The sequence below is a fragment of the Aquarana catesbeiana genome, linkage group LG04 (assembly GCF_042186555.1).
Source record: "Aquarana catesbeiana isolate 2022-GZ linkage group LG04, ASM4218655v1, whole genome shotgun sequence".
NCBI lineage: Eukaryota > Metazoa > Chordata > Amphibia > Anura > Ranidae > Aquarana > Aquarana catesbeiana.
Window position 1 is genome coordinate 128723396 of NC_133327.1, and position 26830 is coordinate 128750225.

A 26830-nucleotide genomic window follows, 5' to 3' on the forward strand; every position below is an offset into this window, starting at 1 on the left:
TAGAGAATAAAATGGCGGTCATTGCAATAATTTTTTCACACAGTATTTGCGCAGGGATCTTACAAGCGCGCTTTTTTTGGAAAAAATTCACTTTTGAATAAAAAAAATAAGACAACAGTAAAGTTAGCCCAATTTTTTTTATATTGTGAAAGATAATGTTACCCTGAGTAAATTGATACCCAACATGTCACACTTCAAAATTGCGCCCGCTCGTGGAATGGCATCAAACTTTTACCCTCAAAAATCTCCATAGGCGATGTTAAAAAAATTCTACAGGTTGTATGTTTTGTATTACAGAGGAGGTCAAGGGCTAGAATTATTGCTCTCGCTCTAATGATCGCAGCGATACCTCACATGTGTGGTTTGACCACCGTTTCATATGCGGGCGCTACTTACATATGCGTTCGCTTCTGCGCGTGAGCTCGTCGGGACAGGGCATTTAAAAAATTTTTTTTTTTTTTTTTTCTTATTTATTTTACATGATTTTATTTATTTTTACACTGTTTAAAAAAAAAAAATTGTGTCACTTTCATTCCTATTACAAGGGATGTACACACAGAGACTGGGCCGTAGGGCAGTATTCGAACATGATAACGACCCCAAACATACCTCCAAGACAACCACTGCCTTGCTAAAGAAGCTGAGGGTAAAGGTGATGGACTGGCCAAGCATGTCTCCAGACCTAAACCCTACTGAGCATCTGTGGGGTATCCTCAAACGAAAGGTGGAGGAGCGCAAGGTCTCTAACATCCACCAGCTCCATGATGTCGTCATGGAGGAGTGGAAGAGGACTCCAGTGGCAATCTGTGAAGCTCTAGTGAACTCCATGCCCAAGAGGGTTAAGGCATATAGTTACATAGTTAGGAAGGTTGAATAAAGACACCAGTCCATCCAGTTCAACCTGTGTGAGTGTGGGTGCGTGTCTACAATTGTCCCTACCCCTTGTGTCTCATTAAGATACGCTTCTATTATATATTATTTATTTAAGGTACCCATATAGCACTGTCAATTTATGCAGTGCTTCACACACACATCGCACACTCACATCGGTCCCTACCCTCAAGGAGCCCACAATCCAAGGTCCCCAACTCACATTCATATACTAGGGCCAATTTTGGACAGAAGCCATTTAACCTACCAGCATGTCTTTGGAGTGTGGGAGGAAACCCATGCAGTGCTGGAAAATAATGGTGGCCACACAAAATATTGAAACTTTGGGCCCAATTTGGACATTTTCACTTAGGGGTGTACTCACTTTTGTTGCCAGTGGTTTAGACATTAATGGCTGTGTGTTGAGTTATTTTGAGGGGACAGCAAATTTACACTGTTATACAAGCTGTACACTCACTACTTTACATTGTAGCAAAGTGTAATTTCTTCAGTGTTGTCACATGAAAAGATAGAATAAAATATTTACAAAAATGTGAGGGGTGTACTCACTTTTGTAAGATACTGTATAAGTGGTGGGCGGTCCTTAAGTGGCTAGAATAAAAAAAACTTCTGTGTGCAGCAGCCCAACTAATACTTACCAGAGCACATATCTCTATTCAGCGAAGACCACAAGTGCTTCAGCCATCCGGGACTCTCCCACCTGATTGGCTGAGACAAAGTGGGGCCAAACCACAGCTCCGTGTCTGAATGGATACACGGATGGATACATGAAGCTGCAGCTTGGCACGGGTGCACCTAAAGCAAGCTGCTTACTGTGGGGGAGGGGGGGGGGCAGGAGCTCCAGCCATGGACCTGAGAAGAGGAGGTTTGGGGATGCTCTGTACAAAATCACTGCACAGGGCAGGTAAGTATAATATGTTTGCTATTTTAATAGAAAAAACATGATATTTTACTATCACTTTAAGGCTAAAATCTGAAGGCACTAAAGGCAGCTGGCTCGTGATGTAATTTTTTTGACAATTTTGGTTTTGGGTTTAATACCACTTTAACAAATGTTGTAGCCATAGCTCCCTACTCTCCCTGATTTCGAGGGACTGTCCCTGATTTGGAGCAAAGTCCCTCTGTCCCTCTTTCCCCCTCATTTGTCCCTCATTATGGTCTGATCCATATAGTTGTATATAAAATGCACTTTTTATCTTTCAAAAAGTGTTTCCCAGTGCTAAACCTTTCATCTAAATTCTAAATTGCTGCATTTGTAAATTTTAAAAGCCAATATAAAGAAATAGTAGTGGTAAAAAAAAAGCCCTTGTGGATTTATTATTTTTTGGGGGGGTTAATTCTCTTTTAAGGGGGTGTCGCAGGGGGCGTGTCCTATGCCTACATACATTTGCTAGTAGGTGTCCCTCATTCCGGTTTCAAAATGTTGGGAGGTATGGTTGGAGCATCCTTTGCACAGTAGATAGAATATTGTCTATGCATGTGCTGCATTCTCCCAAACCTGCTTGATTTACATCTGTATGAAGAACCGCAATAAACAATGCAAACGTCCTAGAGTGTCTGTCCTTTTTTCCTGCATTTACAAAAAAGAAAGCAAAACAATACGAAAATAAAATTGTATGTGCATGTAGTATTGTTTTCTAGGAAAATGGTTTGATGCATTGCCACCCATGGTACCCATACCTTATCAATTTTTTTTAGCAACCTTAAAAAACTGTTATACAAAGTCTAATCTTGGTTAAAAAAAAGTCCTAATTTAAGGATGAAGGTGGAGTTTTTTTTACATCGATATCATAGTTTTGCTTTCACTTTGCAGATGAAGACAGACCACTACGCAGCTAACATCTCTCACTATCCAGAGAACTGTATGTATTTCTTCACCAGTTGCTAATCACATTTTTTTTTACATTTTATACAATAGCAGAATGCACTTGAAGTCTGTTCAATATTGATTAAGGCATGCTTGGAATTGTTTTTGTTTGATTACAATTGAAATGCTTTAACTATGTGCAGTGACTGGAATCTTTCTGCACTGGATAAATGCCAGTCACCACAAGAGCACAAAGAAAACAAACATTTTCTATGTACCCCATTTACACCACAACACTGCTGTGCATGCAGTGCGTAAAAATGCATTAGCACACTGGATAGCACCACATGTCACAGCAACACACTGCTGTGCGGAAATATGAATGAAGTACCACTTTGTGCACTAAATATAAAAAAAGAAAAAAACAACCAGTAAGGGCCCTTTCACACGGGCGCTTCTGTTGGATGGACTCTGCTTTGCTCTAAAGATCCCAGAGATATATTTAAAGTGTTCTTGTATATTTCATTTCCAATTTGCTTTCAAGCAGATATGCATGCAAATCCTGGTATGCATCAGTTTATTCAACAATAACTTTTCAAATACTTTGCATTCCAAAATTATTTTCATACTATTTCTTTACCCTACGACAAAGAATAGGACTTTTTAGGTACAAGTATGTAATGGTAAATGAAATAAAAGATTTTGTTATAAAGTCCTCAAATCATATTAGATAATATGACAGTCATCAACAAAATGTTGATATTAAAGCGGTATTAAACCAAAAAGAAAACATTTATTATACTGCAACTTACCAATTTTTAGATGTGATGGCTGTGTTCATTTACTTTTTTAGGCTTTTTTTCTTTTATATTTATCTGGTGATCTGGCCAATAAGCCTTTTGTTTTTCAACAGAAAAGCTCTTTTGCAGTTACAAGGATGAGATAAACCATTTAACACTGGCAGGGGTGCTTAAAAGTTTTTATTTATTTATGTAAAACCTTTATCCCAAAAGGAAGAAACTGTTTGCTGTTACTGATTATAAAGTATTATCTGGAAGTTAGCTTCAAATGAACACAAAACAATGGACAACACAGTACAGTATATCATCTGATTTCTTGAAACTAGAGTATAAGCTTAAAATAACATGTTATGTTACCATAATGTTTTTTTTGACAAATCAAGTAGCGAATAATGGTTTCAGTCTCTTAAAACTTTCCAGTTTATATATGAAAACAAAGTAAAGGCAGGAAATGTAGGGGGAGGCACTCTGCATTCCTGCACACTGAAATGAACACAGTACTGTCGGGCAAAGATATCTCCGCTTGACATTAGAAAAATACTCCAGGCCTGACATCATCAGGGAAAGAAAAGCAGAGGCGTGGGTGATCTGGGAAGTGAAAACTGTTAGATAACCCTGCCGCTGACCAATGTGTGGTGGGGTGAGGTGGGGGATAACAGCACTGACTATGGCCATCAATGCAAGAGGTTAGAATTAAAAGAACTGCCACTGACAATCAATGTAACAAGGGTTTAAGGAGGGGTTAACAGCATTGCCACTCCCCACCAATGAAGGTGGTGGTGGTGGTGAGGGTGTGTCAGGAACCATGAAACAAACAGAGATAGAAAATGCAGTAAAAAGCACACCTTTTAATACAATGGTAAAAATGGTACAGCTGGTAAACATAGCCAAAACATAGCCAGGGTTCGGTAGCCAAATCAGGTAGTCAGAACAAGCCAGGAAATCAGGAAGCCAGAGATCAGCGCAGTCAGAGGCAGCAGACAGGACCAGGAACCAGAAGGGACATCAGCCAGGCAAGTCTTCAACAGGAACACAGCAGAGAGTCCCTAGATATGTTGACCAAGGTGAAGGCAATTGATGAAATGAACCAGGCAGTTTAAATAGCCAAAAAAAAAAAAACACACACACCTAGTGCAATAAAGAATAAAAAAAAATTTTAATAAATGTAAATGAAAAAAAATAAATAAAAAAAAAACCACACACACACAGGCACCGTTCACTCCCCCCCCCCCCTAAAAAAAAAAAAAAAAAAAAAAACAAAACAAAAAAAAACACTGTCACGTGACATTAAAAAAAAGTATCGGTAATCGGTATCGGCGAGTACTTGAAAAAAAGTATTGGTACTTGTACTCGGTCCTAAAAAAGTGGTATCGGGACAACCCTAGCTGCAACAACCCCCCCCCCCCACCACCAAAAAAAAAAAAAAAACACCACACAATTGCTTTAACAACCCCCCCCCCCCCAAAAAACAAAAAAAACCCCAAAAAAACACAATTGCTGCAACAACCCCCCCACCCCCCCCCAAAAAAAAAAAAACAATTGATGAAACAACCCCCCCACCAAAAAAAACACCACAATTGCTTTAACAATCCCCCCCCCCCCAAAAGACCAAAAGAAAGAAAAACCGTCACACAATTGCTGCAACAACCCCCAACCCCCCAAAAAAAGGAAAACCGTCACACAATTGCTGCAACAACCCCCCCCCCCCCACCAAAAAAAAAAATAAACACCACACAATTGCTTTAACAACCCCCCCCAAAAAAAAAAAAAAACAAAAAAAACCCAAAAAACACACAATTGCTGCAACAACCCCCCCACCCCCCAAAAAAAAAAAAAAAAAAAAAAAACAATTGATGAAACAACCCCCCCACCAAAAAAAAAAAAAAACACCACACAATTGCTTTAACAACCCCCCCCCCCAAAAAAAAAAAAAAAAACAAAAAAAACCCAAAAAACACACAATTGCTGCAACAACCCCCCCACCCCCCAAAAAAAAAAAAAAAAAAAAAAAAACAATTGATGAAACAACTCCCCCACCAAAAAAAAAAAAAAAAAACACACAATTGCTGCAACAACACCCCCCCCCGAAAAACCACCACAATTGCTTTAACAATCCCCCCCCCCCAAAAGAAAGAAAAACCGTCACACAATTGCTGCAACAACCCCCAACCCCCCCAAAAAAAGGAAAACCGTCACACAATTGCTGCAACAACCCCCCCACAAAAAAAGAAAAAAAGAAAAACCGTCACAATTGCTGTAACAACCCCCCCCCAAAAAAAGGAAAACCATCACACAATTGCTGTAACAACCCCCCCCCCCAAAAAAAGGAAAACCATCACACAATTGCTGTAACAACCCCCCCCAAAAAAGGAAAACCATCACACAATTGCTGTAACAACCCCCCCCCAAAAAAAAGGAAAACCATCACACAATTGCTGTAACAACCCCCCCCCCCAAAATAAAGGAAAACCATCACACAATTGCTGTAACAACCCCCCCACCCCACACCCAAAAAAAAAAACACCACACAATTGCTGTAACACCCCCCCCAAAAAAAAACACACAATTACTGTAACCCCCCCCAAAAAACAAACACCACACGATTGCTTTAACCCCCCCCCCAAAAAAATAAAAACCGTCACACAATTGCTGTAACAACCCCCCCCCCACCAAAAAAAAAAACCCACACAATTGCTGCAACAACCCCCCCCCAAAAAAAACCCACCACAATTGCTTTAACAACCCCCCCCAAAAAAAAAAAAAAAAAAGAAAAAAAAAAGAAAAACCATCACAATTGCTGTAACAACCCCCCCCCCCAAAAAAAAAAGGAAAACCGTCACACAATTGCTGCAACAACCCCCAACCCCCCAAAAAAAAGGAAAACCGTCACACAATTGCTGTAACAACCCCCCCCCCAAAAAAAGGAAAACCATCACACAATTGCTGTAACAACCCCCCCCCCCCCAAAAAAAGGAAAACCATCACACAATTGCTGTAACAACCCCCCCCCCCAAAAAAAGGAAAACCATCACACAATTGCTGTAACAACCCCCCCCCCCAAAAAAAGGAAAACCATCACACAATTGCTGTAACAACCCCCCCCCCCCAAAAAAAGGAAAACCATCACACAATTGCTGTAACAACCCCCCCCCCCAAAAAAAAGGAAAACCATCACACAATTGCTGTAACAACCCCCCCCCCCCAAAATAAAGGAAAACCATCACACAATTGCTGTAACAACCCCCCCACCCCACACCCAAAAAAAAAAACACCACACAATTGCTGTAACACCCCCCCCCAAAAAAAACACACAATTACTGTAACCCCCCCCAAAAAACAAACACCACACGATTGCTTTAACCCCCCCCCAAAAAAAATAAAAACCGTCACACAATTGCTGTAACAACCCCCCCCACCAAAAAAAAAAACCCACACAATTGCTGCAACAACCCCCCCCCCAAAAAAAACCCACCACAATTGCTTTAACAACCCCCCCCCAAAAAAAAAAAAAAAAAAAGAAAAAAAAAAGAAAAACCATCACAATTGCTGTAACAACCCCCCCCCCCCCAAAAAAAAAAGGAAAACCGTCAAACAATTGCTGCAACAACCCCCAACCCCCCAAAAAAAAGGAAAACCGTCACACAATTGCTGTAACAACCCCCCCCCCAAAAAAAGGAAAACCATCACACAATTGCTGTAACAACCCCCCCCCCCCAAAAAAAGGAAAACCATCACACAATTGCTGTAACAACCCCCCCCCCCAAAAAAAGGAAAACCATCACACAATTGCTGTAACAACCCCCCCCCCCAAAAAAAGGAAAACCATCACACAATTGCTGTAACAACCCCCCCCCCCCCAAAAAAAGGAAAACCATCACACAATTGCTGTAACAACCCCCCCCCCCAAAAAAAGGAAAACCATCACACAATTGCTGTAACAACCCCCCCCCCCCCCAAAAAAAGGAAAACCATCACACAATTGCTGTAACAACCCCCCACCCCACACCCAAAAAAAAAAAAAAACACCACACAATTGCTGTAACACCCCCCCAAAAAAAAACACACAATTACTGTAACCCCCCCCCAAAAACAAACACCACACGATTGCTTTAACCCCCCCAAAAAAATAAAAACCGTCACACAATTGCTGTAACAACCCCCCCCACCAAAAAAAAAAAAACCCACACAATTGCTTTAACAACCCCCCCCAAAAAAAAAAAAAAAAAAAAGAAAAAAAAAAGAAAAACCGTCACAATTGCTGTAACAACCCCCCCCCCCCCCAAAAAAAAAGGAAAACCGTCACACAATTGCTGTAACAAACCCCCACCCCCCCCCCCCAAAAAAAAACAAAACAAAAAAAAAAAAAATAACACACAATTACTGTAACAACCCCCCCCCCCAAAAAAAATTTTTTTAACCCCCTCAGAAGCTGGGAACACTTACCTTACCGTTCTGTCAGTTCGCTCCCCCCGACGTGGCGCCAAATGAAGTGGTGGTTGCGGCCTTGGGCTCCCCGGACCTTTTAATTCCTCCTCCTAGGCTGTCTGAGCGTCAGGAGCTAACAGGAGGAGGCGAACCTCCTCCGAGTGAATCCTGGCAGGCTGCTGACACAGCCACAGGCAGGCATCCAGCACAGCCGCAGTCAGTCCAGAGCAGCAAAGCGCAGCACGTCCTCCCCCATCAGTCCATGTGCTCCAACTGCGCGGGTCTTTGGGCGGGCTGGCGTGGTAATTTCAGTAGCCACGCCCCCGCTTGCCATACTACTTGGCAAATCAACACAGGCAGAAGGAGCAGGTGTCCTCCTTGTCCAATAGAGGACAAGGAGGACAAAATGAGCCAGGGGGGAGGATACCGAGGCTGTGGCAATGGTAATAATTAACTCAATAATGCCCAAAAAATTTTATGATCTCGGGACAAGCAAGCAAATTCGGGACAAATCCCGTGAAATAAAAAATTCGGGACAAGGCTACCGAATTCGTGCATGTCCCGGGAAATTCGGGACTATTGGCAAGTATGATTTATCTGGTGATCTGGCCAATAAGCCTTTTGTTTTTCAACAGAAAAGCTCTTTTGCAGTTACAAGGATGAGATAAACCATTTAACACTGGCAGGGGTGCTTAAAAGTTTTTATTTATTTATGTAAAACCTTTATCCCAAAAGGAAGAAACTGTTTGCTGTTACTGATTATAAAGTATTATCTGGAAGTTAGCTTCAAATGAACACAAAACAATGGACAACACAGTACAGTATATCATCTGATTTCTTGAAACTAGAGTATAAGCTTAAAATAACATGTTATGTTACCATAATGTTTTTTTTGACAAATCAAGTAGCGAATAATGGTTTCAGTCTCTTAAAACTTTCCAGTTTATATATGAAAACAAAGTAAAGGCAGGAAATGTAGGGGGAGGCACTCTGCATTCCTGCACACTGAAATGAACACAGTACTGTCGGGCAAAGATATCTCCGCTTGACATTAGAAAAATACTCCAGGCCTGACATCATCAGGGAAAGAAAAGCAGAGGCGTGGGTGATCTGGGAAGTGAAAACTGTTAGATAACCCTGCCGCTGACCAATGTGTGGTGGGGTGAGGTGGGGGATAACAGCACTGACTATGGCCATCAATGCAAGAGGTTAGAATTAAAAGAACTGCCACTGACAATCAATGTAACAAGGCTTTAAGGAGGGGTTAACAGCATTGCCACTCCCCACCAATGAAGGTGGTGGTGGTGGTGAGGGTGTGTCAGGAACCATGAAACAAACAGAGATAGAAAATGCAGTAAAAAGCACACCTTTTAATACAATGGTAAAAATGGTACAGCTGGTAAACATAGCCAAAACATAGCCAGGGTTCGGTAGCCAAATCAGGTAGTCAGAACAAGCCAGGAAATCAGGAAGCCAGAGATCAGCGCAGTCAGAGGCAGCAGACAGGACCAGGAACCAGAAGGGACATCAGCCAGGCAAGTCTTCAACAGGAACACAGCAGAGAGTCCCTAGATATGTTGACCAAGGTGAAGGCAATTGATGAAATGAACCAGGCAGTTTAAATAGCCAGAAGGGGCTGGCTGCTGGCTTGACTGATGAGCAGGAGATGATCAACAGGTGAGCCACTGTGGAACGATGAGTACTGGCAATTAACTGACAGCTGAGGAACCTGAGCACAGAGAAGGAAGGGCTGAGAGCCCAGCCCTGACAGGGTATTAATAGCACTTCCTCTGACCATCAATAAAGGGAGAGGGTTAAAGGTGTTATCACATTGCCACTAACCACCAATGAAGGGGGCTTGAAATAACACTGCCACTGACCATCAATGTAGGAGATATTACTGCAGACACCACTCTGGGGGTTATTGTTGTGGTCATGTACAAGAGGCCAGGGGTGGGTTCTGGACAGGGGATAACTGTCCCCACTATTGGGTTGTGGTCCTTTTAAGGTGGGGTGATGTGAATACATTTTTGCATGCTCAGGGGTTCTCACCCATGCAGGGTGAAGGATTCTGGAGTAGTCCAGTTAAAGAGGAGAGGACTGGCTTACAGTGATCTCATGATTGGTAAGTCCTCATTTCAGACCCGTTTCAAGTTTCGAGGCTCAGTGAGACCTCCGTTGGAAAAGAGCCTCCAAACCCTGATTACAGGAATTTTGGTCCTGAAAGGGTTAGCCCACCGACAGACGAGGCCTAAAAAGGAGCAGGAAGGAGGCAGCACTTGTTGGTGGGGTGGAGTAGTTGTGTGGACTGTGGCAACTTAGATACTTGTTTGCTGAGCTCCTGCTGTCTTTTTGCTACCCCCGAAGCAGACGCAAAACCTGAACAGAAGTGTGGGACTGGTATACTGGCAGTGAGCCGTTATGTTGGATTAATTATAACAGAGTTTTGGACTATTTACCTTTTACTTTTGCTGAAGAAAGCTATTTTTGTTTGCTTGTGTTTTAGAGATCAATAAAGACTCCCAGACTCCTCATATTATAGTCACCAACATCAATGTTGGGGATATTATTGCAGCCACTGACGCCAAAGCTGGGAGTTAATATTAGTGCCCTATTTTACTCCCCTGTTCTTTTTAGTGGGCATAAAAAACAAAATAGCACTGAAGTTTTGGATGCTGAAGTGTGTCACAGCACGTTCATTTTCAGTGGGCTTCCTAATTTGATGCATTGTACTTCAACTGATGATATTGTGCTTATGTTGTGTGGCCCTATGCCCCTATGGAAGTGTCGGTCCTCTATAATTTGCAAGTTATTCATAACTGATTTTAGTAAGTGTGAAATAGGTTTAAGGCCTGGTTCACACCTACAGTGCCTTTCCATTTTCGGATGATGGATTGAACAGTGCTCTGTGAGATGTTCAAAACTTGGGATATTTCTTTATAACCCAACCCTGCTTTAAACTTCTCCACAACATTATCCCTGACCTGTCTGGTGTGTTCCTTGGCCTTCATGATGCTGTTTGTTCACTAAGGTTCTCTAACAAACCTCTGAGGGGCTTCACAGAACAGCTGTATTTATACTGTGATTAAATTACACACAAGTGGACTCTATTTACTAATTAGGTGACTTCTGGAGTCATTTGGTTCTACTAGATTTTAGTTAGTGGTATTAGAGTAAAGGGGGCTGAATACAAATGCACGCCACACTTTTCACATATTTATTTGTAAAAAAAATTGAAAACCATTTAATATTTTCCTTTCATTTCACAATTATGTGCCACTTTGTGTTGGTCTATCACATAAAATCCCAATAAATTTCATTTAAGTTTTTGGTTGTAACATGACAAAATGTGGAAAATTTCAAGGGGTTTGAATACTTTTTCAAGGCACTGTATGCATTTTTTTAGTGCTTTTTACAGAAACGCACTACAGTCCATTTACCATGGTTTCCAATTTCCAATCTATGCTTTTTTCAGCTGGTTCTTTTTTGGAAAGGGTCAGGGGCTTTTTTAAATGCAAAACAGTTAAATGCAATGCATCAAAAATGCATGTGCAATGACACAAAATGCACCAGAAAAAGCACTGCAGAAACGGATCAAAAGCAAGCTGCATAGGTGTGAACTGAGCCTAACTTTTTTTGGTGATATATTTTATGTTGCTCTGCCCTTTTTTTGGGGGGGAGGGGGGATGCAGAGTAGAATGCAGGGGTTCTGAGCACAGAGGTAGCAGAAGGCAAGCAGGTTCTGAAGACAAATTTGTGTTCGGGCGATACCATTTAGAGTCAGGGAATGTCTGCATTTTCTATCTTAGAGCAGCCATTCTATTCAGTCACAAGAGGTATTTGTGTGGCTAACAAAGCGTTCCTCCTATTCTTCCTCACTGGTACAGAACAGCCAGTTGTCTACAACTGCTGTTGATGCACCCTCTTCTTTCCCCTCTTCTATTAGCCTCGTAATAGCCCGCCAAGTGGCAGCAAGGAGTCAGATGTATTTGATCACATGATCCCTGATGGGCTGCAGGAGGGTGATGTATGACAAGTAGGAGGAGGCTCGCCCTATAAATATCTGCCCCTATTCCTCCCCTTTCCGTCTGCGTTTCTCTTCCCTTTATCCCACCCACCCATTCCCTTTATTTAACTTTTTCTTTATTTCCAATTACTTCTTGGGTATGTCCCCTTTTAGGCATACTGACCACGTGACCACGGCACACCCCAGGTCACTTTCCCACGTTCCTCCATTACATTTCCTTGATTATCTTCAAGAGACTCTGAGTAGAAGTATTTCTTGTTTCGGATATTTGAAGATGAGTAATAGGCCCATGACCAGAGAGGCAGGGGGAATCAGACAGAAGCAGCTAGAAGCAGTGATGTTCCAGCAGTTGGAACTTACTGCAAAGTGGGCTCCAGCAATGAGGAGGGAGTGGAGGATGAGGTGCCAAACCATTTGTGGGTGCCGCCCTGTTGGAGAAGGAGTTCTGAGGGAGAGGCAGATGAGAAGCGAGGGAGGATTTTGTAAGGAGCTGCTTACTGGCATTTTTCTGCCTCACTTTTTGCGTCCCCTTCACAATTCTCCTGCCAAATTTGCAGCTTTTAATGACAGCTTTTTAATGAGGGAAGTCTCACAAGGGGTTGCAGAGGCTTAGGGTAAGGCAGCTCAAGCAGGGAAAAAGGCCATGAGGCCATGTTGAGGAGGGTCAGGAGAAGACCCATGCCCATGCCTAGAATGTTAATGTCAGTTTGGCAAATTGCTTTCTTTTACAGCTGCTCCAGTACATGGAATCAACCCTTTTCTGTGTTCATGTCCTGTGCTACCCCACAGTGGCAGGTATCCAGCATGTGGAATGTGGTGTGTCTGTGTCAGTGGGCCTTGCTTGTAAGGGGTAGGTGTCATGTGATGACTGTCACATGCCTCCCTTCTAGTTGGGCACCAAGCAAGGGTTACATGAAAGGCCTACCACAGGTTGGGTTCTTCTGGGCTACGCTAGGCATTTTGTACAAGGTCACTACTGTGCATGGGATAACTTTTACTTGAGCCAAGCTCGCGACCTGGACAGATGACTAAACATGAACGAACTCTAGTAAACTCTCTTGATGTACTCTTCATCGCTATGACTACTTGTGCATTTAAGAGCATTCAGATCCAATGCCCTGGTATCACCATTAACTCACTCCCAGTAACGGTATGGGGTCCCACTGTGCACCTAGCGCGGACTCCATGCATGCACTTCACCTAACTCTTTCCTTTCCGTACCTGTGTACAGGATGAGGGCTCTGGTGGTGCAGATCTGCTCCCATTGTTATGGATCGCAGCCGAAGGAGTGCAGACAACATCTCCCCAGCTGCAAGAGGCTATATCACCTGCCACATGTACACGCTTAATGACAGGTTGCTAGAGAAACCTCAGTTACCCTTGGTAACCACTTGTATCCTCACACTGCGTTAACTCTTGTACTGATGTCATCATACCCCAATGTGTTTAGTGACCCGAGCTGTAGAGTATATGTGCCGGTTACTTGCATGACACCCCTTTAGTAACTTTAGACCAGGCAGAGGCAAAGTTTAATATTTCCAGATAACAGTCCAAAAGAAAGTGCAGTAATTTTCCTAAGATCCCTACTTCCTAACTTAGGCTTGTGGCTGCCCCAGCATACCTGTAGAGAAAAGAGTCCATCCTTGACAAAGTCCATAGTTGTCATATTTAAGAGTAGGGATGAGCTTGATGTTCGAGTCGAGAACAGCGAACATTATGGGGCATTCGCGGGAAATTCGAGTGCATTAGCGTCTGATGATTGTCCAAAGCATGCACCTGACCTGCATGCTTTGGCCAACCATAGCGCGCTCTGCTGAGAGAGCCATATCATGGTTCAGGGGGACTAAGTCCACGCCCCACACACATATATATATATATATATATATATGTATGTGTGTGTGTGTGTGTGTGTGTGTGTATATATATACACTCTGCATTCGGTATAGCATATATGTACAGTTCATTCGGTGGTGTACATTATATAATACACTTCAGGCAGTATATATATCTATATAGATATATCTATATATATATCTATATAGATATATATATATAGATATATCTATATAGATATATATATTTTTGCTTTCAGTGTAGCCTATATTTACAGTTCATTCGGTGGTGTACACTTCAGGCGGTGTGTATATGTATGTATGTGTATATAAATATATATACAGTTGGGGCGGAAAGTATTCAAACCCCCTTACATTTTTCACTCTTTGTTATATTGCAGCCATTTGCTAAAATCATTTAAGTTCAATTTTTTTACACACAGCACCCCATATTGACAGAAAAACACAGAATTGTTGACATTTTTGCAGATTTATTAACCACTTGCTTACTGGGCACTTAAACCCCCCTCCTGTCCAGACCAATTTTCAGCTTTCAGCGCTGTCGCACTTTGAATGACAATTGCGCGGTCATACAATACGGTACCCAAATGAAATTTGTATCATTTTTTTCCCACAAATAGAGCTTTCTTTTGATGGTATTTGATCACCTCTACGGTTTTTATTTTTTGTTAAAAAAATTGAAAACGACAGAATTAAAAAAAAAAATTATATTTTTTTTATATTTTGTTATCAATTTTTGCAAACAGTTAATTTTTCTCCTTCGTTGATGTACGCTGATGAGGCAGCACTGATGGGCTAGGATAGGTGGCAGTGATGGGCACTGATGGGTGGCGGTTATGGGCACTGATGGGTGGCAGTTATGGGCACTGATGGGTGGCAGTGTTGGGCACTGATTGGGCACTGATTGATGGCAGCACTGCTAGGTGGCACTAATAGGTGGCACTTGTGGGCATTGATAGGTGGCACTTGTGGGCATTGGTAGGTGGCACTTGTGGGCTTTAATAGGTGGCACTTGTGGGCACTGTGGGCACTGGCAGATGGCACTTGGAGGCACAGATGAGGCATCTGTGCCTCCTTCCTCTTCGGGACCGATGTCCCTTTGACATAAGCCGGTGATCGGCTTTTTTTTCCTCCTCATGCTGTCAGCGTGAGGAGAAAACGAAACCGATCACCAAGCTTTTGTTTACATCATGTGACCAGCTGTCATTGGCTGACAGCTGATCACATGGTAAGGGGCCGGGAACGGCCCCTTACTCAGATCTGTGATCATCCGAGTCTCCGTGACTCGGTGATCACAGCGCGCACACCGCGCGCCCTGCAGGGTGCGCGCGGTGCGCGTGCATAGGGGAGGACGTCATATGACGTCCTCCCGGAGATTGAGGTCCGCGCTGTAGCCGTCATTCGGCTATGGCCCGGACCTCAAGTGGTTAAAGAAAAACTGAAATATCACATGTTCCTAATTATTCAGACCCTTTTCTGTGTCACTCATATATTCAACTCAGGTGCTGTCTATTTCTTCTGATCATCCTTGAGATGGTTCTACACCTTCATTTGAGTCCAGCTGTGTTTGATTATACTGATTGACTTGATTAGGAAAGCCACACACCTGTCTATATAAACCCTACAGCTCACAGTGCATGTCAGAGCAAATGAGAATCATGAGGTCAAAGGAACTGCCTGAAGAGCTCAGAGACAGAATTGTGGAAAGGCACAGATCTGGCCAAGGTTACAAAAAAATGTCTGCTGCACTTAATGTCTCTAAGAGCACAGTGACCTCCATAATCCTTAAATGGAAGACGTTTGGGACGACCAGAACCCTTCCTAGAGCTGGCCGTACGGCCAAACTGAGCTGTCGGGGGAGAAGAGCCTTGGTGAGAGAGGTAAAGAAGAAACCAAAGATCACTGTGGCTGAGCTCCAGAAATGCAGTCAGGAGATGGGAGAAAGTTGTAGAAAGTCAACCATCACTGCAGCCCTCCACCAGTTGGGGCTTTTTGGCAGAGTGGCCCGACGGAAGCCTCTCCTCAGTGCAAGACACATGAAAGCCCGCATGGACTTTGCTAAAAAACATCTGAAGGACTCCAAGATGGTGAGAAATAATATTCTCTGGTCTGATGAGACCAAGTTAGAATTTTTTGGCCTTAATTCTAAGCGGTATGTGTGGAGAAAACCAGGCACTGCTCATCACCTGTCTAATACAGTCCCAACAGTGAAGCATGGTGGTGGCAGCATCATGCTGTGGGGGTGTTTTTAAGCTGCAGGGATAGGACGACTGGTTGCAATCGAGGGAAAGATGAATGCAGCTAAGTATAGGGTTATCCTGGACGAAAACATTCTCCAGAGTGCTCAGGACCTCAGACTGGACCGAAGGTTTACCTTCCAACAAGACAATGACCCTAAGCACACAGCTAAAATAACAAAGGAGTGGCTTCACAACTCCGTGACTGTTCTTGAATGGCCCAGCCAGAGCCCTGACTTAAACTCAATTGAGCATCTCTGGAGAGACCTAAAAATGGCTGTCCACCAACGTTTACCATCCAACCTGACAGAACTGGAGAGGATCTGCAAGGAGAAATGGCAGAGGATCCCCAAATCCAGGTGTAAAAAACGTGTTGCATCTTTCCCAAAAAGACTCATGGCTGTATTAGATCAAAAGGGTGCTTCTACTAAATACTGAGCAAAGGGTCTGAATACTTAGGACCATGTGATATTTCAGTTTTTCTTTTTTAATAAATCTGCAAAAATGTCAACAATTCTGTGTTTTTCTGTCAATATGGGGTTCTGTGTGTACATTAATGAGGGAAAAAAAATGAACTTAAATAATTATTTTAGCAAATGGCTGCAATATAACAAAGAGTGGAAAATTTAAGGGGGTCTGAATACTTTCCGTCCCCACTGTATATAGATATATGTATGTATATATATATATATATATATATATATATATATATATATATATATATATCTATATATATAGATGTATATATATCTATAGATAGATAGATATATCTATCTATCTATAGATATATATATGCACTCTGCATTCAGTGTAGCCTATATATACAGTGCATTCAGTGGTGTACAGTTTCCAATACACTTCAGGCTGTGTACACAGTATATAATACAGTGCAGCCGGTGAACAGTTTCTAATACAGTGCAGGCAGTGTACACAGTATATAATACAGTGTAGTGTGCTGTGAAAAGAAAAAATCTCCATCATGTCCGGAAGGCCACCAAGGAGAGGCAGACGCTCACAGGCCACTAAAAGAGGGCAAGCAGCCTCTGTGTCTACAGTCAACAGTGGTGGTCCTGGACATGGTGCATCCTCTGCAGGTGGCTGTGGGGGCATGCTTGTCCTTTTTTTCTGTAGCTGGCCGTGTTATTGAGCCACAACATGCAGAAGAGTTGGTGGAGTGGATAACAAAGCCGTCCTCATCCTCCTCACTCTCTGTCACCCAGGCTCATAGTAGTTTGCCTTCCAACGCAGCTGCCAAAGCAGCCTATTCCACCAGCTCCTTGTCCACAGTTACTCCTTCCATAGCCCCACCATCTGGAACGGAGGAGTCCCCAGAATTATTCGACCAGTGTCGATTACATGCAGCTGGAGGATGCGCAGCAATTTGAAGGCTCCGATGTTGGTTCCCAGGTTAAGGAAGGAAGTAACGTGAGCCTAGAGAGAGGGGGTGCCACAGAAGGAGAAGAAACTGGCAGTTGTGTTCCTCAAGCTGCAGCATACTGCCAAGTTTGCTCCAGTGACGAGGAGGGAAGGGGAGGATGAGATCACTCACCATACTTGGATGCCTGAGAGAAGAGAGGAGGAAAGTGAGGAGGAGGCACAGCTTCAACAAGGCACTATGTCCTCCAGAGGGCAGCTTAAGGGCAGCCACCCTATTGCATCACACCACAGAGCTCCGCAGGTGTAGGGCGCTGCTGACTCACCGTTGATTTTTAAAAGTTCCTTGGTGTGGGACTTTTTCGACACGTCTGCAGCAGATCGCCTCATTGCTGTTTGCAAACCTATGTCTGAAGTGGATCAAGCGTGGCCAGAACAGCAGCCACTTGGGCATCACATGCTTGACCAGACATATGATGACCTGCCATGCAGTCCGTTGGCAGCAGCACCTGAAAGACTCACATGATAGAAAAAGGTGGACTTCTCCTTGCTCCTCATCTGGGATCCCAAACCCTACTATACCCCAAAACCTGCACTGAGTGGAATGAAGGTATAGCAATAGGTGTCACAAGTATTTGCAGCCAATCTGCTAGCAGTACACCATCAGTTGAATTTCCCTACCCCAGTTGCTTAAACGTAAAAAGAAATTCGGTCCCAGTAATCCATATGTTCAGCATCTAAATGCTAGCTTGGCCAAATTGCTAGCACTGCAACTGCTGTCTTTTCAGCAGGTAGACTCAGCACCCTTTCATGAATTTGTGGAATGTGCTGTACCACAGTGGCAGGTTCCAAAATGCCATTTCTTTTCACGTAAGGACATTCCGGCTCTCTACCGCCATGTGGAAGGCAATGTTTTGGCCTCGTTGGACAGGGCGGTCAGCAGTAATGTTCATATTACCACTGACTCATGGTCTAGCAGGCATAGGCAGGAATGTTACCTTTCCTTCATGGTGCACTGGGTAACTCTGCTGTCAGCTGGAAAGGATGCAGGACAGGGTTCAGTGTTGGAGCTTGTTCTGCCAACACGCCTCCAAAAAGCTAATGGTGGTTCTGCCACAACGTCTGTATGCTCCCCTCCCTCCTCTTCTTCCTCTATGGTCTCTTCTGCAGGGTTGTCCTCTGAACCAGCAGTGCTCCCTAAGCGCTCAAGGGGCTACACAAGCAGTCAGGCAAAAAGATTTCATGCAGTGCTTGAGTTGGTCTGCCTAGGAGACAGGAGCCATACTGGGGCAGAGATTCTGTCAGCTCTGCAGGGGCAGGCTCAGAGGTGGTTGACGCCACGCCAGCTTCAGCCAGGAATGGTTGTATGCGACAATGGCACCAACCTTCTCTCCGCCCTCTGACAGGGACACTTGACCCATGTTACATGTTTGGCACACGTCCTGAATTTGGGGGTGCAGCATTTCTTGACCTGGTACCCAGGCTTACAAGATCTCCTGAGGCAGGCCAGAAAAGTCTGTAGTAATTTCCGCCGGTCATACAATGCCAGTGCTCGGCTGGCCGACATTCTAAGGGAATGCAACCTGCCCACCAACCGCCTCATTTGTGACATGCCCACCACGTGGAACTCAAAACTGGCAATACTGCAGTGGCTTCACACACAGCAGAGGGCCATCAATGAATACCTGTGCAAGTATGGCACCAGGACAGGGTCAGGGGAGCTTGGCTTCTTTTCGCCATGCCAGTGGCTACAGATCAAGGATGCGTGCACTGTCCTGTCACCATTTGAGGAGGCCACAGGGATGGTGAGCAGCGACAATACATGCATCAGTTACATTGTCCCTCTAGTCTTCCTGCTGGTGCACAGGCTTTATGGTATCATGAACAGGGCACTTGAGGCAGAAGCAAGAGAAGGACTTCCTTTCCTCTCAAGGCCCCCTTTTTGCAGATAGCATTCCTGCTGGTCCACTAAACACACAGGAAGAAGAGGAGGAGGATTGTGTCAGCATGGATGTGGAGGATAACACACAGCAGTCTTCAAGGGATTGTTTTCAGTCCCCAGAAACCCAAGCAGTTGTACATGGTTGGGAGGAGGTAGTTACGGATAATGTGATCCCTAGTGACCCAGAGGGCTCAGAATCGAATGCCGCTGCAAACTTACGCTGCATGGCCTCCCTGATTCTGCAAAGCCTGCGAAAGGACCCTAGGATTTATGGTATCAAGGAGAGGGATCATTACTGGCTGGCAACCCTTCATGATCCACGTTACAAGGGTAAGGTTGCAGAACTCATCCTGCCTTCGCAGAGGATGAAACATCTTCAGGAGGCCTTGAAGAAAAGTTTGTGTAACGCATTTCCAGACCCTGGGAGGTTACCATTTCGGTGCTGGACAACATGTTTCTGAGGCTCTGTTTGGTCAGAGAAAGAGCGGTGGAGAAGGTGGCTGACTGACCGATGCCTTTAAACTATTTTTCAGTCCTCAGCGCCAGGGTCTGATAGGTTCCAGCAACCATCGCCAGCATCTGCATGATATGGCGCAGGAATATCTAGGGGCAAGAGCAGACTTGAGACCTTTCCAACAGAACATCCAATGGGTTACTGGGTCTTGAGGATAGACCACTGGCCAGAACTTGCTTAATATACAATCGAGCTACTGGCCTGTCCTGCATCCAGCATGCTTTTGGTTTAGGGCTCCACCACCACCCAAGGTCCAATTTTTCTGCCCCTAACAGGGCAGAAAAACAGGGGCATGTAATTAAATTTTTGAAATCATATTTAACAGCAGGGCCCGTTCCTGCGCCCAACAAGAGCAACTGTGAAGGGTTACAGTGTTCTGGCACCACCAACACCTAAGGCCCAATTCTTCTGCAGAGTATATAGTGCAGTCCGTATAGTGTATATATATATACTGCAGTTCAGAGTATATAGTGCAGTCTGTATAGTATATATAATGCAGTTCAGATTATATAGTGCAGTCAGTGTAGTATATATAATACAGTGCAGGGTATATAGTGCAGTGTACAATATATAATATAGTGTATTGAAATGGTTAAGGGGAGCCCTATGACAGAAATAAGAAAAAAAACAGCATGGGTCCCCCCTCCATACCAGGCCCTTTGGATCTGGTATGGATTTTAAGAGGAAATCCATGCCAAAATGTAAATCAAAATGGCGTGGGGCCCTCCCCAAAATCCATACCAGGCCCTTCTGGTCTGGTATGGATTTAAGGGGAACTCTGCGCCAAAAAAAAATCCCCCCAAAATCCATACCAGACCCTTATCCGAGCATGCAACCTGGCAGGCCACAGAAAAAGGGGAGGGGAAGAAAGTGCCCCCCATCCTGATAACAGGCCACATGCCCTCAACATGGGGAGGGTGCTTTGGGGTCCCCCCCAAAGCACCTTGTCCCCATGTTGATGGGAGCAAGGGCCTCATTCCCACAACCCTTGCCTGGTGGTTGGGGGGGTCTGCAGGCGGGGGCTTATTGGAATCTGGAAACCCCCTTTAACAAGGGGGCCCCCAGATCCCGCCCCCACCTATGTGAATGGGTATGGGGTACATGGTATGGATTTTGGGGGGACCCCCACGCCATTTTTTTTAACATTTTGGCATGGAGTTCCCCTTAATATCCATACCAGACCCAAAAGCCTGGTAATGGACTGGGGGGAACCCACGCCATTTTTTTCAATTATTTTTTTATGTATATTGCTGGGATCCGGCAATACATTACAGCCTCAAGCAATTTTAAATTATGTTTTTTCCTTTAAAAATGTCATTTTGCTGCGGTACTGTTATAAACATGGGGAAAATGCGCTACTTTACAGGCAGACTAAGGGGACCCCAAGCATGGTATTTAATGGAATATTTCATTTTTATTATTTCAAGCATTCTTAAAATCACTGCTCCTGACAAAAACTGCCATTTTAAAAACTTTTTTTTGCATTGATACATGTCCCCTGGGACAGGACCCGGGTCTCCAAATGCTTTTTATGGCTATAACTTGCATATAAGCCTTTAAAATGAGTACTTTTGATTTTTCACGTTCATGTCCCATAGACTTTAACGGTGTTCAGATGTTCGCACAAATTTTTTGTCTGTTCGCATGTTCTTGTGCAAACCGAATCGGGTTTTTTTTTGGCTCATCCCTATTTAAGAGGGACTGCACTTCTCAGTGATCTTCCTGGGTAGTGGGAACTCTGACTTCTGCACATCACTAGCTTTCCAGACTGGACTCCGGCAGAACAGAACACCAAAACCCCCAGGTATTTCCTAGGTTTTCCCCCCTGAACTTGAGCCCCCCCATTCCTTTTATAACACACGGAACCAGTGGGTTGGACCCAGTGAAGCCCACCAAAAGAAAAACCCGGGAATACCATTAACTCTCAACTTCCTGACTGGGGCAGCATTAACTATTACCTGTGTACATGCTGTTAGTGGCAGGGCACATATGACCACAGACACCTGGTCTTGTAAGTATGGGCAGAGATGTTACATTTCTTTATTATGCTAGGTCATTCGTGTGGTGGCTGGGAAGAATGCAGGAAGGAGCTGGTGGTGCCACAAGTGTCTTGTCTGATGAAGAAAGTGCAGTCACCTGTGAATGCAATCTCTGTATAATCTGTATAACTAACAAATCATATGCGAATAGTCAATGTCTACAGTGCATTCCTAGATTGCTATGTGCAATACACATTCAGCAATGCTGCTTTTATGCTTTCTTCTCTGACAGGGTGCACTAAAGAATGTACAGGTCAACATTTTACCTGACAAAAAATTATTTAAACTTTGCTAAGCAATGAAACATACATGCAAATTTCAAAGGGGGGCACTGTTAGAGCAAAACATTATTACCACCAAAACTAGATTAAAGACACCAGTTTATGAAATCATTTATGTGTACTGCCTTGACCACAAAAGTGTGCATGTACATTAGGGCACTTAGCCAGTTTACATTCCACTGTTGGTATCTACATTCTGTAATTAACCACGCTTGCTAGTAAATTCAGCGCTGTACATGCATATCCTTGCAGTTAATAGCACAATCGTGCAATCTGGTTTGGATGATTGGGTCTACAGTGCTTGTTGCCGAAATCTATGCTATGTTTTTCACATGCATGACATTGCAGCCAGGGAGGAAATATGTGAAAATGGGAAACACCTTTTCCTTCCTGAAGTTGAGTCCCTAAAAATAATACAGCTGCATTAGTATCCATGTAAAACTACAGAGTTTAGCTGAATTTGCAAAACTTTAACACAAGGATAGGTAAGTTCTATTTTATCTATTTGACTGTAGTTTTTTAAATCTCAATTAACTCAATGGCTGAAAATAAAAGTCATTCTTTTGAAAAGAGATAATTTTATCCTGATGTGTTGGTTTTGTGAATTGAGCACATGTAGAAAGTTTGAAATTGAAACAATACCCCTTATAAACTCCAAACCTTGTGCATTAACCACTTCAGCCCCAGGAGATTTCCCCCTTAGGCCATCTTTTGCGATACAGCACTACATCGCTTTAACTGACAATTACGAAGTCGTACGACATTGTGCCCAAACAAAATTGATGTTGTTTTTTTCACGTAAATAGAGCTTTCTTTTGGTGATATTTGATCACCTCTGCGATTTTTATTTTTTGTGCTATAAACAAAAAAAAGCAGCAATTTTGAAAAAAAAAAATATTTTATACTTTTTGCTATAATAAATATCCAAAAAAAATGTAAAAAAATTAATTTCTTCATCAGTTTAGGCCAATATATATTCTTCTACATATTTTCGGTAACAAAAAATCACAATAAGCACTTATTGATTGGTTTGCACAAAAGTTATAGCTTCTACAAAATAGGGAAAAGATTTATGGCATTTTTATTATTATTATCTTTTTACTAGTAATGGCGGCTATCTGTGATTTTTAGCAGGACTGCGACATTGCGGCGGACAGATCGGACACTTTTGACACATTTTTGGGGCCATTGACATTTATACAGCGACAGTGCTATAAAAATGCACTTATTACTGTGTAAATGTCACTGGTAGGGAAGGTAGTGGTGTTGCTAGGGGGAGGCAGGGGGTCAGCGGCATCGCACGATGGGAGGGGGGGACTTCTAGCACAGGTGGAGAGGGTGGTCTGCACTGAGGAGGGTCTATGCTGATGGAGGGGGGTCTATGCTGATGGAGGAGGGGGTCTGCACTGAGGAGGTCTATGCTAATGGAGGGGGGGCTGCACTGAGGGGGGGTCTATGCTGATGGAGGAGGGGTCTGCACTGAGGGGGCCTATGCTGATGGAGGGGGTCTGCATTGAGGGGGGCCTATGCTGATGGAGGTGGGGTCTGCACTGAGGAGGGTCTATGCTGATGGAGGGGGGTCTGCACTGGGGGGGTCTATGCTGATGGAGGGGGGTCTGCACTGAGGGGTGTCTATGCTGATGGAGGAGGGTGTATATGCTAAGGGAGGGGGGTCTGCACTGGGGGGTCTATACTGATTGAGGGGGGTGTCTATACTGAGGAAGAGGGGGGTCTGTACTGAGGGGGAGGTTTATACTGATGGAGGGGGTCTGTACTGAGGGTGAGGGGTCTATTCTGCGGGAGGGGATCTGTACTTAATGAGGGGGTTATACTAAGGAAAGGGGGTCTGTACTGAGTAAGGGGGTAGTACTGCGGGAGGGGGGTCTGTACTTAGTGGGGGGGTCTGTACTTATTGGAGGGGGGGTCTGTAGTTAGTGGAGGGGGGTCAGTACTGAGGGAGGGGGGTGTGTACTGAAAGGGGACTATAGTTGGTGGAGGGGGGGTGACACCAATTTTTTCTGCACTGGGTGACACCAACCCTAGTGACACCACTGAGGGAAGGGGTTAACACTAGGGGCCAATCAAGAGGGGCGACACCTGTGGGCAGTGGCATCGCATGATCCGCACACCCTACTGATCTGTGTCTATCTGGTGATGTGCTTAGGATTCTATTATTGTGTTTTTCATTCAATTTCTAGTCCTGTAACCATGCCTTATGTCCCTTTCAATTGATATAGTATTTGTGTAAGTCAGAGTTCCTGCCTCAGGACCGGTGTTTGCTAGGCCAGAGAAGATAATTTCCAAGGAAACAGAACCAGGAGCGTGCCAGGGAAGCACGTAGTTACAGGCCAGGCCGTGAGTTTTCCAGATCTTGGAAGGCAAGACAGTCGTCTTTCAAGAAAACCGGCAAGAGCGGTTCGACAGGTGAGAGGAAACCGACCAAGTCCTTTTGAGATTGGGCCCGCTCAGACAGGCCAGGTGGGGGCTCGCCTTCTCTGCTTTCAGCATGTCTGGGCGGCCTCGATCCAAGATTTCTGGACGATCAGAATGGTCTCTTCAGGTCATGCCTGGACCTTCAACAGCACTCCCAGGCTCAGGTGTGTTCCTACGTCTCTTCTGGCCTCAGAACAAAAAAGGCAGATCCTATCAGCCTACGTAAAATCTTTATTGGAACAAGGTGCTGCTATTCCTGTCCCAGACAACCAGTGAGGCATGGGGATGTACTCTCCACTCTTTTTGGTGCAAAAAAAACGGTGCAAGGAGGCCTGTCATAGATCTGACCCATCTGAACCGTTCCATCAGGAAAGAACGATTCAAAATGGAGATGCTGTCCACAATCCAGCAGTCAGTCCAACCAGGAGACTGGCTGGTCTCTATAGACCTCAAGGACACTTATTTCCATGTTCCAGTGGCAGCAGATTTTCAACAGTTTCTCCAGTTTTCCATAGGTCAACTTCAGTTACAATTCACCTGCCTTCCCTTTGGGCTGTCGACATCTCCACATGTCTTCTCAAAGGTCTTGTTGGCTGTTGTGGCTATATTAAGAACCAGAGGGATCCGTCTCCATCATTACTTAGAAAGCGAATTGGATTTTTACAAAAATGGACTTTGTAGGCACATAGGTTTGATATAAAAATACGAAAGTTTTTTATTTTAATCGAATAAAGTTAAAAACAGATTGTGTAACACATAAAAAGAAAACACGTCATGACAATGACATAAAATAGTCTGACAGTAGGGACTCAAATATCGCTACAGTTATAGTTGTAGGAAAAGCAAATAATAGTTATAATAAATAACCGGTAGCACTAATCAAGGTAGGTGGAGTGCGTAGAGTGGTTGAGTCCAAATAGGGTCGCTTGACTAATTGCTCGACTTGTTGCACGCCTGGCAGCGCTTCTTCAGGAGCTAAGAATCTAACAGATACATAAAACACATACAATAAAGATACTGATAGATACATGTAGATTATGTCATTCAACATAAAAAATAAAAATATAGAATTGAAAAAACAGGATTATACAAAGTGGTATCCAATAAAACACAATAATAGAATCCTAGGATGGTCTTATAGAATACAGGAATAGAATATAATATTGCAAAGAGTATTTATATTATATTATATTCCTGTATTCTGTTTACCATCCTAGTGCTTAGGATTCTATTATTGTATTTTTCATTCAATTTCTAGTCCTGTAACCATGCCTTATGTCCCTTTCAATTGATATAGTATTTGTGTCTGTTTAGTCTAAATACAACTAGTCTTCTATGACTACTTAAGGTTATGGATCACCAACCATACTTTATGTTTGTAATTATTTAGCTTTAGATGGTTGGTTTCTATAACACCTCTAATTTAGCTATATTGGTTGTACAATTTGGTCGATTGTTATGTGTTATCCATCTGGCTGGACCTGTTTTGGTGACCCCGGGGTTACACTGGGGAATTCTTCCTTCACTGTGCCCGCCTAGCACTGCCCACCCGTTTGCTTCTCTGACCGGGTGGGTGGTGATTGGCGGGGCTTCTGGGTTTGGCACCAGCCTCTTTACGTTCTGCCCCTCGCCTGCCCACTGCGTCAGTTCGATGCATGTTTATCGGGCGGGGCGTGTCATCCTCGAAAGTGATGGCGTGGCTCCCACGTCACCATGAGTGTGCGCTGCCCTCCCCGCTTCACCCCGCCTTTGCTCCCGCGGCCATGGCTACCCCTCACTGCTTCAAGCGGTGGGCCGTTGCGCATGCCCGGAAGCCTGTGGGCAAGCCGGATACGCCGTTTCCGCCCTGGAGATGTCCGGTTGGGACACAGCTATATACAGCTGCTGCCGGCTCAGTCATTTAGGCCTGTTCACTTTGTTGTGGGGGGGTTTGCATGGCTCACCAGCTGATAGCTGCTAATACAAGGTAAAACCAGATTTATTGCTGCCGATTACCATCTATCCCATTTCTGGAATGTTGGTATTCTTACATGTTCGTTCTCTGTTCCTATTACATTCTATCGTTTTACCTACTAGATAGCAACTACTCTGAGGTCCTCTCTAACTCTGGATAGTGAGCCTCACTGGCCAATGCTGCAGCCTAAATCTTCACTGTCGATCGTGCTGGTAGACCACTCCCTGCTTCAACCCCTTTTGCTTGCTACCGA

General features: G+C 43.9%; 1 protein-coding gene across 3 annotated transcripts in view; it reads left to right on the top strand.

Annotated features, from left to right (window-relative positions):
• The first annotated feature begins 2670 nt into the window (after positions 1-2670).
• The window catches only part of LOC141139457 (apolipoprotein L3-like), a 51403-nt gene continuing 27243 nt past the window's right edge, over positions 2671-26830 (top strand). Inside the window, exons 1-2 of one of the 3 annotated variants that reach the window (XM_073625554.1) lie at positions 22610-22675; positions 24428-24614. The gene's annotated coding sequence lies outside the window, so the exon portion shown is untranslated. Of the gene's footprint in view, positions 2754-22561; positions 22676-24427; positions 24615-26830 lie in introns of those variants that run through there. The other 2 variants (XM_073625552.1, XM_073625553.1) reach the window with 2 other exon arrangements.